Genomic DNA, 20,620 nt, shown 5'->3' with positions numbered 1-20,620 from the left:
AGATAATTCCAAAAAAGATCAATCATTATTTAATTTATGTGATCTATAGTCTACATTTTCATGTTGTTGTGGGGAAAAATGCCTATGCAGGACGATCCTATCCACCTAAGGTGTGACAGTGCCTTAGCAACAAACAGAGACAGCTATTCTAGTATTCTTCCTTTATGAATTAAGAATGAAGAGAGATAGATGGACTAACCGGTGTCTTCCGTTCGTCCCTCAATCCGGTCTCTCTTCTCTTTGAGGGTTCTCAGCTACTTGCCTTCTCGCTCGCCCAGCTTCAAGAGGTTTTTGCAAGATCACAAGAAGAGAACACTACACAAGACATGGATTCATATTCATAACTAGTTCAGGATTAGAAATAAACTAAATACACTAATGCAATCATACATCAAAGACACATCAGCATATAGGAGAAATCAAGATAGCTTTATTGATGAATAACAAGGTTCAGGAAGAGATACAACCCAGAGGGCTCCAATCCAGCATCTCCTTCCCAGCAAATGGAATTCCTATCTTCACCCCCTTCAAATCATTAAGCACCCAATGATTCCAATCTCAAACCAACAGCAATTCTTTGCAATAACAAAATTCCAGCCTCTAGATCTCATGGAAGAGAGATCCATATATAGATGTTTGGAGAGAGGATGAGTCAGCTTGAGATCTGACTAGTGTCCTCTCCCTCTGTCAGTTCTTGATTCCACTTGGAGGTTCTTGCTTCCACTTGGATATTAGGAACCTCTTACTCATCACCAGTCGAATTCACTGAGGCAAGTGTCATTGAGGAAGATTCTGGAAGCTTCCTGGGTCTTGACACCTCTTGGAATGAACTTGCCATTTGTCAACTCTCGCTCAGCGCACCCTGGTAGTGCTTCTACCTGCGTTGCAGTGTAGGTAGCCAGTGTTGGCTTTGACATTCAGCGCAGACAGCTAGTGGAGCCACTGAATTGATCCTGAATTGACTTGTTTTTGAGCAGTTTCTGGTGGAGAACTTCTGTGAATTGCTGTGGTTTGTTGGCCTTGTTCCTCTAGGGGTAGGAACAACATGTTTAGGGACTTTGGATCCCTTAGATTATGGACATTTCATGCTCAATGCTGTAAGGCACAAAAATGTCTATAACAGTTGCCCCCTAAAGTATGAGACCATTTATCGGGTGAAATGCTTTATCAGGAGGATCCGAAGTTCATCCAATGCTGGGAGGAGACCTGTAATGAGATACAATACAATACATTATTTTTCATACTGCTTTCATGATCTAGCTGAGGCGGGCATTCCCATGCTCAGCTTTATAAATTCATTTTCTTGTACATAGAACAGACAATCGTCTGATGGTAGACTGATAATTTTGATGAAATTATCATCCTTTGGGTAGGATGATTATCTTCTGCAATGATGTACATGTCAATGTCTTTATCTTTCCTGAATATATATCGCATCCCGGATGGATGAAACTAGATCCGGGGTCTTCAAACTCGTTCGATCTTCACTCTAAGTACAAGTCGATCCATGTGCTAAATGTCCTGAAGTCGAACATGGAAAGACATCGCTTGATTACCGGTCAATGAGGTAAACCGTTAACAAGCGCGAGAGGAATCACCGATAATGATAATGACCCTCAAGGTACTGCAGTGCAATTCACGTGGTGTGAATAAAGGACTTGGCGTCGAACACCACGCAAAATCTTTTGATCGAAGGTCATTGATGTATACCTGTCGCCGGAAGTGAGAAACTTGCCATTGAGGCATGCAAGCTTCAAAGTACTGAAGGGGTTGTTCCTAGATCAACTTCTTGGATAATGAGCTGATGTCGACAAGAAGCGATCCGTCAAAGGAGGGCCTTAATGAATCCCACATCAATGACACGGAATGGAGCTAATGATTTTGATGGAGGTGAGATCTGTGACATATGATTCAGGGTGGCGGTCATGAAAGGATGAAGGATAATGTACGGCAGTGGATGGGACACGGTTGACTTTTCTAAACAACTTCTCTTGAACATATGGCGACACTGATGCGATGGATCGGTAGCATTACCCAAAATATGGATGGTATGGCGAGACCATGGATGTGACCGGTGAATGAAACAACCCAACCCGATTGTGGTACGGAGGAAAAGTGTCATGTTCAAGAGCGACTTGCTACCATCAAAGTTTTCTTGAGTTTCTCCCAATTTTTCCCCAGTCATTGCTGACCAGTACCTCTTTATTTTTGTCAAGCTTGAGGAGGATAACATATGCTTGTTCTATAACCTGCCCTTCGGGCAAGCCCATCGCTATGTTTTAACGAGCCTAGCGATAGTGAAACTCGTTCTCGTCTAAAGACAAGTTTGTCGCTATTTAATGATTTTAACGAGTCTAACGACAAAGATAACTCGGTCCTTTTCATTTTTAGAGAGTCTGAAAATGTACATAAAGTTAACTCCAAAAGTCCTTTTTCGTCATCTAATCCCTTAAGTCCGAAAAAATATAAAACAATACAGAAGGGATGAGTTTTCGATAGTTTTAACGAGCCGAATAAAACAAGCGCTCGATCTTTTTGTGCAATAATCCCTCAGGTCCAAAAAGATTAAAATCTATAGGAGGGATAGCACTTCTTGTCCCTTTAACGAGCTAGAAGGCCAAGGACTCAGCAATATTTTCATATTTTACGAGTCAGATGAAAAGAGATTAAAGAAGACTCGTCTTTTGAGGAACGAGTGATAAAACGGGTTAGCAGCTGATTCCAGGTACAGGTTGGAATTTTCCAATCACGACAGTGTCACAAGGATGGTTAGGTGAAATCACTCTTCGCAGTTGTTCCTCGAAATGGGTAAACAATCATATGGAGGTGAACGATCGGCCAATGGAAAAGTGGAGGTGACGGTGCAAACACGACCAAGGCTTTAATGGCTGATGATATTACATTCACTGTGGTTATTTACCAGGATAGTTCATTTTTTAACGAGATTAAACGCGGGTGGAAACGTTTGCTCGATCTTATGTTTATTTTTTAACGAGCATGAACTATGCGCTAAAACTGCTCGGATCTTGCGTTTATTTTTTAACGAGCATGAACTATGTGCTAAAACTGCTCGATTTTATGGTCAAATTTTGATTTTTTACCATAACTAGCTTTGCCCTTTTCAAAGATAGTACTGTATCCTCAATTGCTGCATCAAACTAGTTAGAAATGAATAACATTTGCTTGAAAACGAGATTAAAACCCTAATATTTCGCTTTGAACTACGTAAAAAGCAATTAAAAAGTGTTTTTACCTCTCATTTTACCATTTCATTTGAACTTGGTTTGTTGGAGCTTTGGAGGTGCCTCTTCCCCCTTGATTTTCATCAGCAGATTCCGGGAGATTCTGCGGACGATTTTCGGCGCCGTCTGGACCAGGTAGGAGCTAAACCCTAGCTCTTTCTTTTCATGGTTTCCTTTTTCCATTCTGTGCCTGTTTTCCTGCTTTCCTGAGCCCCTGGGGTTTTGTTAGGGCGCTCTGCCATCAGCGCAACTGGTTCACTCGAAACCTGCGCTGAATGTCAAGCTGCATGAAGGCAGTTTGACCTTCAACGCAAGTGGAACACTGGCTAGTTGCGTTGAGCACAGAAAAATAGTTTTGTTGCACAGTTTTTGATGAAAATTTTGCCAGTTTCTCGTCAAATCCAGGATCTAACTCCTCTCATGTTTGTTTTTCAGAGATTATTGGAGCAAAATGACCCTTACATGGCGAGAACGAGAACACGAAGAAGAGGACATGATTGCCCTCCATGATCCTGTCACGGTGAACGCGTTGCGGAACTGTGGTCTGCTGAAGTTCTTCTGTATCTCTAGTATGAGAGCACAGATCTCCCTACTGTAGTATATGCTTGATGCTTGGGATCCTATCAACCAAGTATTTCATATTAGGGGCAAATCTATCCCCTTGACCTTGGTAGACATTTACTTCTTGACTGGCTTGTCAAGGCGGGGTGCCCCCATTTCTTTGTCAGGTTCGGCCCGAGGGAATGACTCTGTGATAGATTATGTCCGCCAGTATTGCAGGGAAGGATCTCAGCCGAGTAGAGACGTCAAGGTCGTTATCCGTGAGATTACTGACAGGTCTCTCAGGTCCATTCTGTATACTATTGGTAGGATGGCCGGTAGTGCATCTCTTCATGTTGCCAACAGATCCTATGTGCAGCACACCTTGGAGTGCCTCCAACCAAAAATATTCAACTGGTGTGATGCAGTACTTCTTCAGATGAAAAGTCATTTGACCAAGGTAAAGGACGGGAAGCTGAAGAACTTTGGATTTGGTTCTATTTTGACTGCCTTTGCCTTGGAGAAGATACCACTGATGCAGCCTCAGTATATCGCACTCAACTTGCCTTCTCCTACTGAGCCACGCATGCAGAGATGGGTTGATCACATGTCTAGGCATGCTGGTCAATCTCAGATTTCTTTCACTAATACCTTCTTCAGGTGGTTCGAGCATCAGGAGATGGTCTATTCTGAGTATCCATATGTTGGCATGGATTTCCGAGGTGATTCGAATTTAGTACTGCCGGATGGCGAACAGTGGGGCGCTATTGGTAAAATCTTCGACCATATCACTGTTTACTGTTTTTATTTATAATGTCCTTGTGCTTTATTCTATCAAGACTTTAATCAAACTCATGTGTGCATGCAGATGTTGGTCCTGTTCGTCCAGCAGTTCGCCCGAGAGCGCGAGTCGCTGCCCCAGCAGGGGAGACTACTGGGAGGGTTATTCTTCGCGACCTTGATGTGGCCGAGACCCTCACAGCTGTGCAGGAGAAGGTTGAGAGCCTTACTCTTGGCATTCCGGATGTGCGGATCGACGAGTTACCTTTACAGTTGCAGCGGCATACTACTGGTGTGCCTAGACGATGGACTCGTCTCTTACGCATGATTGCACAGGTCGTGACGTGCTATCATGAGCATCACTAGGCTAGGGTGCCCCCTAGCATTTTGAGTTTTTGGGTCATGCGACCGATTTTTGTCTTGGTTACAGAACATTATGTATAAACGATAAACAGCTTATATATATATATTTTGATTTTCGGGGTTTATTCTGGTTGAGTTATATGATCCATATGTACAACATTGATGATGTGTCTCTTTTTACAAATGTCGCAAATGTCTATCTAACACATAGTTTGCTAATGAGTCGGTTAATGTGTTTAAGTTTCTGGAAATATGCTGGTATTGAATTAAATCAAACTGTCTTTCCAAAATCTTAACCCTTAGGAACATGCGATAAATAGCTGGGTTGCGGACGAAATATATACCATTGAGTTGTAGTATTACGAGTTGTGAGTCTAGCCTGACAATTAGTCGGCGTATACCATGGGTGATGGCATCAGAGAGTAGTTCTATCAACGCGCTATACTCAGCGATGTTATACACCTCTGAAACTTACTAACTCGCCACTTGGATCAAAAATGGCCCAGGCTGCGGAGGACAGGTTCCGCGAACTATGACTCGCTTCGTCGGCATATCCAACACATGTCTCCAGAAGGTTTGACATCTGCAATAAATGTAAAAAGGTGGATTACTCGACCAAAACAAACACTTTAGCGAAAATAAAATACAACAAAAGCATACAGGTTACTATTTAAGCATAGTAACGCTTGAGGTACAACCCATTACGGGGTTGCGCCAGTGGAATTCCGTCATAATCCATTAACTCATAGGCTCCTTTTGCTAACACTCGTTTAACAATATAGGGGCCCATCCATAAAGAATTAAATTTACCTGCTCCCAATTTATCGGATTCTTGATCATAAAGCAAGACCAAGTCACCTTCTGAGAAGACACGTGGTTTGACATTTTTGTCGAACTGCGCCTTGACTCGTTTCTTATGGGCTTCGTTATCCAAAGCGGCATCACGACGGGTTTCATCCAATTGGATTAATTCCAAGAAACGGGCCTCTTCTTCCGAAGTTCCGGGGAGGAGATCAATTGCGAGTTTAAGAGACGAGATTTCACACTGGATTGGCAAGACTGCTTCCAGACCATACACCAGTTGGAAAGGTGTGAACCCGGTCGCATTCCTTACCGATGTTCGGTAAGCCCACAAGGCTGAGTACAAGATTAGGTGCCACCTTCTTTTGTGAACTCCGATCATCCTTTGCAACATACGCTTCAGGACCTTATTGATCGCTTCAACTTGTCCGTTGGCTTGTGGATAATACGGGGTAGAGCTGTCGTGAGATAGCCCTAGCTTGGCAGCTAATTCAACCATCATGTGATTGCGAAAATGCGATCCATGATCTGTAACTATAGCCTGTGGTACGCCGAACCTAGCGACTACATGATTGAAAAAGAAAAGGGCAGCTGTTTCACCAGTGTTATCTAATGTAGGCATCGCCTCGGCCCATTTGGTAAAATAGTCAACGGCGACTATAATATAACCATGCCCCCCGGTCGAGGTGGGGTTACATGTCATGAAATCGATGCCCCATTTGGCGAAAGGCCCAACAGCAACTATTGGCTGTAAAGGTGCGGGTGGTCTTCTGGTTTTGCTATCAAAAATTTGACAAGCATGGCAACTTCTGACTGCGGTTATGCAATCTTTGAACATGGTTGGCCAGAAGTACCCTGCTCGTAAGATTTTCTGTGCTGTAGCATATCCAGATTGATGCCCCCCACACGCGCCTGAATGACACTCATTCACGGCTTTTTCGTCCTCCTCATGGGTGAGGCACCTTCTCAGAACTGTATCGATACCACGACGGTAAAGCGTATCACCGATGATCATGTAGTCTTTTGCTTGGTATCGTATACGTTTCTGTTCTGAGTGAGAGGTGTTAGGCCTGAATTTTTGGGTTTGGAGATAAATTATTATATCTCCATACCACTCATTGCTCGTAGATATCAGAAACAAACTTTCGTCCACGATTGATTCTTCGGATGTTTCATCGTTGGACGACGATGGGAGATCGCACAATAATTTTGCGAAGACTAAAGCTTTCTTTGATTTGGATTTTACAAATTCCAGATCAAACTCTTGAAGGATCGCTATCCATTTTGAATATTTTCCCCCCAGCAACTGTCGCGACAATATATAAGTCATGGGGTTGCAATCTGATAAAATGGTAGTTTTCCGAAAAAGGACATAATGTCGAAATCTTTGTATCGCTTGAACAGCAACGAGTGCTAGCTTTTCAACATAATAATATTTGCTTTCCGTATCATTTAAGTTTTTACTTAAATAATATATAGGATGTTCAATTCCATCGACTTCTTGAACTAAAACCATTGCAATGGTCGTATCTGCTACAGCCAGATACAGGTTAAAATCTCTTTGATAGTCCGGGGCATACATTAATGATGCTTTTACTAGAGAATCTTTCAGAGCGTCAAAAGAAGATTGCGCCACTTGATCCCAGACAAAAGACGAGTATAACCTTTAGCAAGTTCTGCGTAATTTGGAATGAACCTCCTTAGAAAGTTTGCTTTCCCTTGGAGTTTCTGAATCTGAAGCAAATTTGAAGGTGGAGGCAAATTAATGATTGCCTGAACCTTGCAAGGGTCGAGACGAATCCCATCCTTAGAGACCACAAAGCCGAGTAAACGACCAGAGCCGACGCAAAATACACATTTGTGCGGATTGAGTCTTATCTTGTAGTGTCGGCAACGTAGAAATATCTCTCTTAAATGCTGCGGATGATCAGTCCGCTTTCGCGAATGAGCCGGAAGGTCGTCGAGGTATGGTTGAACGATGTTCTTGATGTCATGGAAGGCATAATTCATTGCCCTCTGAAATGTCGCCCCTGCGTTCTTTAAACCAAAGGGTAATTTTCGATAAGCAAATGTGCCCCACGTACAAATGAATGCAGTCTTTGACTGGTCCTGTGGGCGGATATTTATTTGATTATACCCGGAAAATCCGTCCATGAATGAAAAGATTTCACATCCGGCGCATTCATCAATTATCTGGTCGATGAAGGGTGTAGGGTAGTTGTCTTTCGGACAAGCTTGGTTTACATCCCTATAATCGACACACTCTCTAATTGACCCTTGTTTCTTCATAACAGGGACAATATTTGATACCCAATCGGTTAGAGGAACCGGGTAGATGAAACCAGCATGGAGGAGCTTTTCAACTTCTGCTTTAATGGCAGCGGCTTTCTTGGGGTGCACCTGCCGAAGGCGTTGTCTTACTGGTTTGACATTAGGATACATCTTAATTTCATGTTCAACGATACTCGAGTCAATGCCTGGCATTTCATCATATGACCAAGCAAAGACATCTCTGAATTCGCGAAAAAGAGCGTTATATATTTCCAGTTCTGAAGGAGAACAACTTTTGCCGACATAAATATTCTCTACAACATTTGTTTTAGTCGAGATATTTATGGCTATAGTCTCTTCAATATTGGATAAGTTTCGCTCGGAATCCACCGTATTTACAGTGTTTGATAAGAATTCAAAAACTGAAGGGTGGTAAAGGTCATGTTGAGTATCTTCTTCATAATCCGGAAGAAGGGAACGATGGTGGCAATCATTCCATGGTGCCCCCTCAATCAACATTGATTGTCGGATTCCTTCATCAGTCCTATGCACTTTCGACCAAGGATCTAATGGGGTACCATATTCTCCAGACCTATCTACCCAAACGCTTGATGAGCGTTGATTTGGGTTCGCCTCCCATGCCCGAAACATTGATTACTACAATATTTCTATTGGGCTTGGGGGCAAAACCATTGCATGATCCATGTCGATATCGTCTTCTGAGATCTTCTTGGAAGATATCATGTTGCAGGCTCCTACCAATGCTACTTCTCCTATATAGATTGGAGGTGGAAGTGCGAAAGTTCCCATTAATGTGGGGTCTTTCAGTAGGCCTACTCTGATATCTTGAAGCGAATGGTTGCTTCCATGGATCATGGGAATGCTTCCTGTAACTTGTGAACCATTAGGGAGGAAGTTTTGTTGGTCGACGATCGTAATCCCTCCTTGAAAAGGGAATGCGATCTTCCTAAAATAAGTCGACACTACAGCGGCCATGGCATATATCCATGGTCTTCCCAGTAGGATGTTGTAATCAAGATTCCCATCGATGACTTCAACATCTATTTCTACTGTTTTCCCCCCTAGTTCAACCTTCAAGTTATTTAGGATACCATACGGGGTATATGTCCTTCCGTCGAATGCTTTTAATGTCGTCGAAGATCGCGACAAGGTTGGAGATCCTAAAGTTTTCCAGCAACTCATCGACATAATACATGTAGATGCTCCCTCATCAATAATTGTTCGGTGAACAGTTTTGTTGAGGGCTTTCACTTGGACAAGGAAAGCTCGTTGAGCTGGTAACTGAGGATCGTATCCTTTGTGGTCGAAGGATACAAGATTGGAATCCTTAGGATCAACCCCACCAATAGCCGATAACAAAGCCTGCCTTTGGGATGGAAAATTTTGTAGTACTTCAAGAGTCGACATAGCGGATGACGATTGGGCCAAATCTTCCACTATGTTATAATGTTTCGCCGCTCTGGCGCGAGGATTAAATGTCGACTTGTGTACTACTCCCTTTGGCGGTTTTATTGTTAATTCAAGAATGATGGGCGGTACAACTTCTGTCGAAGTTGTTGTCGAACTACTTGGTTGATCTTTACCTTTGTTGTTCGACGGCTGTGGATTCCCGTAATCTTTGTTCCTTGTCGAAATCAAAGCATCATTTTGTTGCTTGGAGATCGACAACATTAGCACTTGCGACGGGGAAGCATTTCCACTATCAACTAGGTTTTGACCTGGATTTGGGAACGGATCAGTTAACACAGCTGAGGTTTGCAGACTTTTGAAGAACCTTTTAAGCTCAGCTTTGTATGGACAATTGCCTGTCCAATGATCCTCATCACATATAAAACATGGATTTTTTGGTTTCCCTTTCCCAAGAGGGTTTGAAGATGTTTTTTCAGGGGATGACTCACCCTGTTTCTTCTTCTTCCCTTTGTTTTGCTTCTTCTTGCTTCCTGGTTGATTGGTTTCTTTGCCTTTATCTGCTGATACGGCATTTACTTCCGAAGCAAGAATTTCTTCTTTTGCATTTTGATCTGAAGTCTTACGGGCTTTCTTAGACGAAGCCTTTGTCGATTTCGTGTTTGTCGTGCCAATCACACCATCACCGGCATGAGAGTCACTATTTGATTTAGGAGGAGGAGGAATTGAGAATTCCGGTCTAGGGGTGTCAGGTATTTTGTCGTAGAGCGTGCCAGACTAAGTGTAGACTAAGTCTAGATATTGTGCACGAGCAATAACTTGCTCCTCCATTACGACTCCCCCCTTTGCCACATCTTCCGTTATAACAGGAAGTAACGACTTGATAAACCATTTAGCTAATAACTGATCGGGAACGTACGTTTTTACCATCCTACGACGACGACGCCACTCATGTATATGATCGGATATATGAGTGGCTGTTGTCTGCTTGAAGTTGGTTAAGATTTCCGTTCCCGTTTCATACCTTATCGGTAATTGAAAATGGGTTAAGAAAGTCGTGGCTAGGGAGCTGAAATTGTCGAACGAGGCTCTAGGTAATTCGATATACCATTTTGTCGCTGGACCCGTTAAAGTCCTCTGGAAAATGCGAAGCCTTATCGAATCATCGTTTAGGGTGTTTGATGAACACCACAGATGAAAAGTCATCACGTGATTCGATGGGTCTTCACCTGGATTTCCATTAAATTTAGGAATGTATGAAGGAAGTTTGTGAGGAATCGCTGGCCACCAAGGGGTGTAAGCAATTGGATCGTTTGTTAACCGGTGTAAATCGGGTAACTCTAAAGTTGCCACGAATGGTAATTGTTGATTCAAGTTAGGTGAAGCATACCCAGGGTACGATGGAATTGCCTGAGCAGTGGGCCTTTGCATACCAGCATAATGTAATTGATGTTGGTATGACTGATACGGTTGGTGGACTTGACCACTGTAAAGCGGTTGGTTTTGACCGTTTTGAATATACGGTTGTCCACTGTTCGCAAAGATCTGCTGCTCAGAACCTTGGTATACTTGTTGGAATTGTGGTTGTTGGTATTGCACCAACCATGGTTGCGAAGCCATGTTCTGTTGCACTATACTAACCGTTGGACCAAGGTGTGGGGTAATTGTACCCATTTGGACCTGTGTCGCCCCACCAGTAGGCGATTGTGGTTGAGTCACGGGGTCAAGGGGCTGTTGCATTACAACCTGAGAAATCTGAGGTTGACATACAACAGGCAACGTTTGAACTTGCGACACTGTCACAATTGCCGGTGTGGTCGGGATGTTCGACATAGGTACACATTGTTGCATAGAATACACAACCCTTGGTTGTTGAGGTAGCATAGGTACCCAACCACTTGTCGTAACTCCAGTATAACCTGAATACTGTTGTGAACTCCCGTATGGATATCCTCCCGGAGGGGGTAATGAAAGGGCATACTGCCCCCCATACAGTAGAAATCCGGAACTCAAGGGGATTGTTTGTCCTTGGGGACTGGATTGCCCAAATTGACCTCCAAATGGATCAATCTGGCGAGTCTCAACATAAGAGTTGCCGGATATTATTCCGAGGAACAAACTGGAACAGACCACACTGTCGAAATAGTCCCTGGGTGGACTCCTTCTCGCGGTTGTGAGCTAGTCGGGACAGATGGTATGCCGGCAAACATTGTCGGAGTAACGGCAGGGGGTTCTGCTGTCGCTGTGTCATTCGACATAGTCCTAGATGTTGACGGTTGTTCAGACATTTTGAGTCTATCCAAGAGATTACCTAGCGATTCTACAGGAACTTCCACTGGTGGTAGACTAACTTCTGATGTAGAAGGAAATAGAGTGACCCCGACTCCAAAATGTGTTGGAGTGTTTGCTTGCGGATCTTCTACAATTTCCTCTATCGCAATCAAACCAGGTGGAAGGGGAAGACCGTCAGGTCCGTAAAATATTTCTGGTGCCGAAGAAGGGGTTGAATCGACAGTGACAGTTGTTTGAGGAGCAAGACTCTCTGAACCAGTCACGGATGGAACTGGTTCAGTAACGCAAGTATTTGCTCCCAGACTAGGCTCAGTGTTACTGTCCCTCTGTGGCTGTTGAACTTCTTCTATAGAGGCAGGGTTTCCAGAAATGTTTGGAGTAACCGGGATCTCAGATGTCGTTGGAACACTTGTTCTAACTTTGATAGGAGATTTTGAACCGTTAAACGAGTTCGCTTTGTCCGTACTGTTTTCGATTCCGGAGACAAAGACTGTTGACTCGTAAGCCTCCGCGAACGACGGGGTTTCAATTGACTTTCTTCCACGGTTGCGGATTACTCGATCAACCAAAATACAAAAGGGGAAAATGTGTTTCCGAATTAAATGAATTTTTAGACGCTTTTAGACACAACTTGCTTTTTCAATTTTAAAGAGTCGAGAAAAAGCTAAAGATGACTCTAGTCTCCTTCGATGTTTTAATGAGCCCGAAGTGACAAATGCTCGGATGGACTTTTTCCGTTATAGAGTCCGAAAAAGGCCAAAAGGAACTGCTCTGGAGTTCTAGGCAGAGGGTGTGCCAAACTTCTCGCAAAACCGCAGAATACCTTTTAGGGTACGGGCGGTCGATCTTCCTGAATGTTGTGTTCAGTGCATTGCGATCAGTAGGGCGGCCAACACGGCTTCCTAAGGATAAAGGATTTATGCCTATAGGGGTCTCTCAATATATACGCGACGGTACGTGGGAGCACAATCCGTACTGGCGCTATCGTCCCTCAGGAGGAATCACCCACCATCAACGAGATCGACAGTCACCAGGCTTTACGACGCCGGAACACGTCTCTAGCCTAGACCTCTATGTTGTGCGTTATGTTGCAAAGCGTTGTTAAGTTCATTCAATTTATTTTAGGTTGATCTTTTTAGAAGTTTGCCTTTTGAGGTTCACCACGAGATGTATGATACAAATTCCTAAATGCAGTCTAAAGATGATAAGCAAGCTTTATATCTTTTCAACTTATGAAAATCCTAGCTACAAAGGGAAAAGAAAGACACCATCTTTTCTCAAAGAGCAATCAGCACACTCTAATGCACTTTTCCTAAATCAAACATGCAAACTATCAAAATGCAAATGCACAATGCAGGTGTTTGTTTTCCGCTTTCTTAGTATTGATGCCTACAAAGAAAGCTTTTTGTACAACTTTGAATTTGCTTTTAAATGACCAATACAAACAAGTTTACTTTTTCGAAATCAAAGAGGGTAGAAGAGATTACAACACTTAACGATTTTCGAAATGAATACTTGTTTCGACACTTAAAAGAGACAAACTCAAACCAAAAGCAAAAGTAAATGTATAAACAACTGCAAACAGCCAATGAACTCTCTCCTAAGATCACGGTCAACAGATCTGAATCAAGGGCTACAGGATGACTATTTCACTCTTGCAAAGGAAAACTGCGAATGATGCCACAAACACATAAAAAACACTCACAGTCTTTTTGTACAAAAGGAGGCAGAATTTAAGCAGAGAAAAGGAGTTATCAGACTGGTACCTATGCTGGTTACAGGCTGCAAAAATCAGAGATCAAAACAAGGCAAAACAGAGCAGAGAACCCCAGCTGCACAAGGCCTAACTGGTTCAGCGCAACCTCAACACAGGGACTTTGACATTCAGCGCAGGTAGCCTTCACGGGACCTGCGTTGAAATGCAGAACCTCTTCACAGGGTCTGCGCTGAAGGAGAAACGAGAGTTTCTCACTGGGTTCTGGGTCACAGATTGCTGATTAATCTACGGTTTCAGGCCAAATAAAAGCAACAAGCAAGGTACAACCAAAGGGATGCTTTGAGGGAGTACTAAGATCTATCACAAAGGATCATCAAATCATTTATGATTCCATTGTTCAGATCATAGACAAATCCAGTGATTGGATCAAAGCAGCAACTGTCTACTTTGCATTTGAGAATAGCAGATGCAGTTCGATTGTTGCTGTTGAGTCTATGAAACAAACAATGATGGAAACACAAATAAAATTACTAAACAGATCTCCCCAGCGGAGTCGCCAATTTGTTGTGGGGAAAAATGCCTATGCAGGACGATCCTATCCACCTAAGGTGTGACAGTGCCTTAGCAACAAACAGAGACAGCTATTCTAGTATTCTTCCTTTATGAATTAAGAATGAAGAGAGATAGATGGACTAACCGGTGTCTTCCGTTCGTCCCTCGATCCGGTCTCTCTTCTCTTTGAGGGTTCTCAGCTACTTGCCTTCTCGCTCGCCCAGCTTCAAGAGGTTTCTGCAAGATCACAAGAAGAGAACACTACACAAGACATGGATTCATATTCATAACTAGTTCAGGATTAGAAATAAACTAAATACACTAATGCAATCATACATCAAAGACACATCAGCATATAGGAGAAATCAAGATAGCTTTATTGATGAATAACAAGGTTCAGGAAGAGATACAACCCAGAGGGCTCCAATCCAGCATCTCCTTCCCAGCAAATGGAATTCCTATCTTCACCCCCTTCAAAGCATTAAGCACCCAATGATTCCAATCTCAAACCAACAGCAATTCTTTGCAATAACAAAATTCCAGCCTCTAGATCTCATGGAAGAGAGATCCATATATAGATGTTTGAAGAGAGGATGAGTCAGCTTGAGATCTGACTAGTGTCCTCTCCCTCTGTCAGTTCTTGATTCCACTTGGAGGTTCTTGCTTCCACTTGGAGATTAGGAACCTCTTACTCATCACCAGTCGAATTCACTGAGGCAAGTGTCATTGAGGAAGATTCTGGAAGCTTCCTGGGTCTTGACACCTCTTGGAATGAACTTGCCATTTGTCAACTCTCGCTCAGCGCACCCTGGTAGTGCTTCTACCTGCGTTGCAGTGCAGGTAGCCAGTGTTGGCTTTGACATTCAGCGCAGACAGCTAGTGGAGCCACTGAATTGATCCTGAATTGACTTGTTTTTGAGCAGTTTCTAGTGGAGAACTTCTGTGAATTGCTGTGGTTTGTTGGCCTTGTTCCTCTAGGGGTAGGAACAACATGTTTAGGGACTTTGGATCCCTTAGATTATGGACATTTCATGCTCAATGCTGTAAGGCACAAAAATGTCTATAACACATGTGACGGTTCTCTGGGATGCCCTTGATTGTGTAGCTAAAAAGACCATACCTACAAAATAGATGATTGATGTCCATTAGATAGTATCCTTTGACACTACCATTTCCATTTCTTGGGGAGTCTATCCTCCCTCCTATTAGACTCAGATTCATAGTACTAACAATGTTCATAGCTAGAGACCGAATTCTAGTCAAAATACTTTCGAGAAAGACTATATTTTCCTCTCCATTCAAAATTGTAACCCCAAAATGATCCTTGCTTAAAATATTACCAATTCTACAAATTTTCCCACTGGCAAATGTTGAAGTTTCTAATCTTCCTTAGTTTAGAAACCCTTCATGCACTTTTTCTTATTTATTCCTACCTACTTGTTATTTGTCTTTAACAAGTTATCTACAAAGTAAATACTAAAAGTAAACACTAGTGCATTCTCAACATATTACAAATCAACAACTAAAAGTAACAAGAACAAACACACTACATGACACCACTATTTTTGGACCAATGTCCCCAAAAAAAACCAATGCGGGAAAACCAGTGTAGCTATCTGAGGGTTTTCTTATTAAGAAATATCATAGTACAATCTGGGTGTTGTTGCTACCACATGTCTTTGATCCTTTTGCTGCTACTACCTATCTTTGACTGTCGTCTGATCTCTTCCTGGCGAAGAGTTGCCCACATCTCGTCCCAAGGTAGGAGAGTCCCTCTGCCCAGGATACTCTGGACAAACACTTCCCAATCTTCTGAGACAACATTCAGAGTTGTCCTCAGCATAAGCTCTTGATCCAATGTCGCTCCTATGGCATTCAACTGGTCTTGGATCTCATTCAGTCCTCCGAGGAAGGTGTCAATTGATTGACCCTTCTTCATCTAATACCACCTCATCTAGTTCTCAAGTAGCATTCTTCTCTGCACAGAAGTATGCTGGTACAAGTTCTTGAGAGCCTCCCACATGTCAACTGTCGTTTCCTTCTCAACTATATGTGGTACCACATGATCCTTGACCCCATCAAGGATAATGCACTTGGTCGTCATCATCGCCTCTTTGTACTTGTTATAATCATTGGGGTCGACTGGGATAGCTATAACCTTCAAGGCGAAGTTCTTGACACGATTCCTGTCAAGTACTAATAATATTCTGGCCTTCTAGACTGCGAAGTTCGATGCTCCGTCCAGTCTATCCTGGTCTCTTACCCCGTGTAGTGCCATGACACTCCTCTACTTCCCTCTTGGAAGTTCTTTGTTCGACTCCTCTGAGTCTCTACTTCCCGTCTGGAAGTTCTTTTCTGGACTCCCTCTGAGTCCTGATTTCCCTCTTGGAAATCCTTCTGCCGCTTGTTGAAATGCCCCCTACTCTGATCGTCTTGTGCAACTACACTGTTGATCCAGGTTCCTCAGCTAGAAACCCTCGGTAACAACTCCTCTAGCCCTGCTTTGTCAGGTATTGTTCTGACTACAGTACCTCACCAGCTCCACTCTGCAATATTTGTGCAGCCTTCTAGACTCCAGCAACTACCTCTCTGTGAACTGTGTCAATGCTTCTCTACCTCACATTGGCTCTGCATCACCCCGGATGGGTCTGCGTCAGCCCTGGGATGCCCTGCGTCAGTCCTCTGGCCCTCTGCATCAGCAACGCTGGCCTCTGTGAGGCTCTACACAGTTCCCGACTTCTTCTGCATGGCTCTGGTTGGCTCTACTTCACACTTCCTTGGCTTTTGCGCTGCAAGAAACAACGTCTGTCACCTAAGGACAGTTGTTTTCTGTTGCTATTACTCCGCTCAGCTGATGTCTTTTAGTCCTCCTGTGATCTGCAATCATGCTCTTATATCATGTTGAAGTTTCTAATTTTCCTTAGTTTAGAAACCCTTCATGCACTTTTTCTGATTTATTCCTACCTACTTGTTATTTTTCTTTAACAAGTTATTTACAAAGTAAATACTGAAAATAAACACCAGTGCATTCTCAACATATTACAGATCAGAAACTAAAAGAAACAAGAACAAACACACCACATGATACCATTATTTTTGGATCGATGTCCTCGGAAAAACCCAATGCGAGAAACCCATGCAAGTATCTGAGGGTTTTCTTATTAAGCAATATCAGAGTACAATCTGGGTGTCAAAACTGGCCTACCCAACAGAGAATTTCCTTAGCAGCTATACCTCACAGTTCGAGAGAAATCTCTTGGTTGAAACCCTGGAAAACCCATTCGGCAGCTCCTCAGCACAAAACTGCGTTGCAACCCCAGCATTTGCCCAATCTGGACTGTGTCAATCCCTCTCTATCTCACACTGGCCCTACATCAGCCCTAGGAGACCCTGCGTCAATTCTGGGAGCCTCTACGTCAGCTACGTTGGCCCTTCTGGTGCTCTGCGCAGCACTTGGCTACCTCTGTGTGGCCCTGCGTGAGCCCTTCTTGGCTCTGTGTCACCCTCCTTGGCTGTTGCACTACTCTCCCAGCACAATCTTTGCCTTCTCTATTTCTTTGTACTCAATTCCCCTCAGCTTCTCTCCTGATCACTAATTATATCTCTTTTAGCAAACCTCGCTCTAGAGAATAAAATGACTGATCATCCGGTGTGCTCTCGAAGTGACCCTCAAGCCTCCTCTTATACCTTTCTTGTTGACATCTAAACTGCCGAGATTAAGTCCCTGATCGACGGCTAAGATTAGATCTGGCTTGATCCATGTCTTTTGGATCATTCTAACACAGATTCATATTAATACACATTAATATTTTATTTTCCCTAAGTTTAGACTTAGGGACTCCATTAAAAATATTAATTATTTTAATATCTCTTGATCTGTTTAGAATCTGCCCAAACCCTTTATGGATATTGGAGATCTCATGTGCCCCAACCTCTCCACCAAATTTCGTGGCTAGAGCACATCTGATGCTACCCCAAATCAACAACAAACATTTGCACTAGCTTTGAGAAAAGGAGAAATTTCACCTATACCTAAAAAACCTTGAGCATGATAGTGACAAGGATTTCCACTTTACAATAGAAAGTTGAGAAATTAATGGTAGATGCACTTGCAATACTTAAAAGTAAATTGGCATTCCAATTTGAATTACAAGTAATACCTACTATTGGTATGTATACATGGGATATTCAAGGTAGGAAATTTTCATTGAAGGTTTCACGTCTTACTATTTTAATTTTTGTCTAAATAACCACCCATGCTAATATCAATTGTCTAATTTATTGCAATGAATACTCATCATGAATATTCCCTATGGGAATATTCCTTATGGGAATATTCTCTAAAAAAAATTATTCCCTATGGGGAATCGGCTAATGGAGATGAAAATTTTATTTGAGGTCGTTTAATTTTTTTTTTACATTGCTAAAGTCATCAACCTTTTGACGCTTGTTCTTCCTAAAGGTCGTCTTATGGTGCATGGACGTTAGTCATTTGACACCCATTCCGACAACAAAAACGCCACAAGTATGGCAAGTTTGTCGCAATATTTTTAAAAAAATATTGAAGACATCGATCTTATGACACCCTTTTCGACAGCTGAAACATTGCAAGTATGGCAAGTTCGTCACAAAATATTTTAAAAAATTAGCGCAGCCATCGGTCTTGCAACGCCCTTTCCGACTGCAGAAACGTTGCAAGTATGGTCGATTTGTCGCAAAATATTTTAAAAAATTAGCGGAGACGTGGTTTTGCGACATCATTTCCGATGGCACAAACCCCGAAGTCTTATTTAAAAAAAACCACTTTTACACCTGGCATATTTATGTGCATTTTGGGCCCAGGTCCAAAACCATTTACCATCATAGACCCCCAAAAACCATTTACCGTTGTAGACCCCCCAAAATCCACTTGTACTATCTGGAAAACAGTGGACCAAAAAATTCGCGGACATCTACATATAGTGAATTTCGGACTTCATTTTCGGGTAAATAAAGACGAAATTCAAAAATCCGAGACATGGGTTTTTCGCAAAACCACATCAATTATATCTCATGCAAGAATTTCTGCAAAATTTTGAGCTGTTTGGGAGATTTCCTCAGTTCTCTCAAGGGTATATACCCAGATTTCGTGATGGAGCAATGTCTTCATACGGCTGTGAGGCATTGAAAATGAAGCTAGCCGTGTTGAATCATGGGCTTCTATTTCCAATTAGAAATGTTAAGATTATAGCTTCCAGTTTTGGCAACTTGTGGAACAGATTATCTACACCCAGTTTATGTAAACGAGCATGAGTCAAACATGCCAGCTTTGTCGAGTTGCAAATGCCTAGATGCAACTAGAAATCAAATTTGTAGTCCACAATGTGCCAATTGCTTTTCTCAGCCTTATCAATTGAAAGTATGTGATCAGCGAATGTTATTCATGCCTATTTTCATTTGGCGATGGAGAAAAGCAATTGGAGAGTTTCCTATGTCTTGACCTGCACATGAGTGTACAGTTCAGCGTTCGGGGCAGTCAATTTACTCGCACCCTGTTTGTGTTCAATCCTCTATTGTGTTGCTGGGTAACAGTTTATATGTAACTTTATGATTGTATATTGGCTAGTATATTGGTGTATGTTGATGGATGTGATGGATGTCAGCTGTATATACTTAAAATAATTGTACATTGAATCTAATATAAAGTTTGTTCAGGGGACTAGCCACCCCATTTTTTAATATGTCTTGACATGGTGTTTCCAAACCAGACTATTTATGCAGATAAGTTCAAGAGTCTTGCTTCAAAATATGATGTGAGTGGATATCCAACACTGAAGTTTTTCAGCAACGGCTTCCCTACAGATTACTCAGGCCCACGGAAAGTAGATTTACTTGTTCCTTATCTAAAAAAAATTGTTGCTCCAGATGTTTTTGTTCTAAACTCAAATGCTGAAGTTAATGAATTTATCAAAGCGTCTGATAAAAATTTCCCATATTTATTGGTTTTGGCGTGGAAGAATCCCTGGTGGTAGATTTTGGGAAGCAGTACAAGCAAAGAGCATGGTTCTCAGTAGCAAAGGAAATTTCAGATGAAGCTATGGTGCAATATGATTTTGACAAGAAGCCAACTTTGTTGGTCATTCGCCCAAAATACAGGAGCAAGACATATTTTATGGTCCCTTTGAAGGAGAGTTTTTGCAAGAGTTTATCCAGCAAAGTTTGTTGCCACTGTGTGTACCTATAAGATATGAAACTTGGAAGTTGTTAAAGGATGACCAAAGGCCTATGGTCCTTACAATTGTGAAGGATGAAATGGAAGAGAAATCATTGCAGTTAATCAAGACATTAAAAGCTGTTGCATCTGGTAATCGTGATTTGGTCTTTGCATATGTCGGATCTAAATGGTGGGAAAAATCTGTGCAGAAATAGAGAAGGTTCATAACCAAGCTGCTTATTTCAAGAAAACTGTGAAATATGTGGGAGAACCAATGACACATTTGGAATCCATTACATCATCAGCGGTACGTTCAGCAATCAAAGTGAAGGCCTCTGTTATAGTTGTTTTCACATCATCTGGACAAGCTGCAAGGTTGATAGAAAAATATAGGACCACTATACCAGTTTAGCTGTTGTCATTCCACGGTTGACAACTAAT

At 42.3% G+C, this 20,620-nt stretch overlaps 1 pseudogene; it reads left to right on the top strand.

Moving 5' to 3' along the window:
- Positions 1–18,927: 18,927 nt before the first annotated feature.
- LOC149138752 (protein disulfide isomerase-like 5-2) lies at positions 18,928–20,394 on the top strand (annotated as a pseudogene).
- The last annotated feature ends 226 nt before the right edge of the window (positions 20,395–20,620 follow it).

Source organism: Pinus tabuliformis, chromosome X, assembly GCF_031772625.1.
Source record: "Pinus tabuliformis cultivar Carrire ecotype Pingquan chromosome X, CPIR1, whole genome shotgun sequence".
NCBI lineage: Eukaryota > Viridiplantae > Streptophyta > Pinopsida > Pinales > Pinaceae > Pinus > Pinus tabuliformis.
Note: the sequence above shows the minus strand (reverse complement) of the source record. Positions and strands in the feature narration are given on the sequence as shown.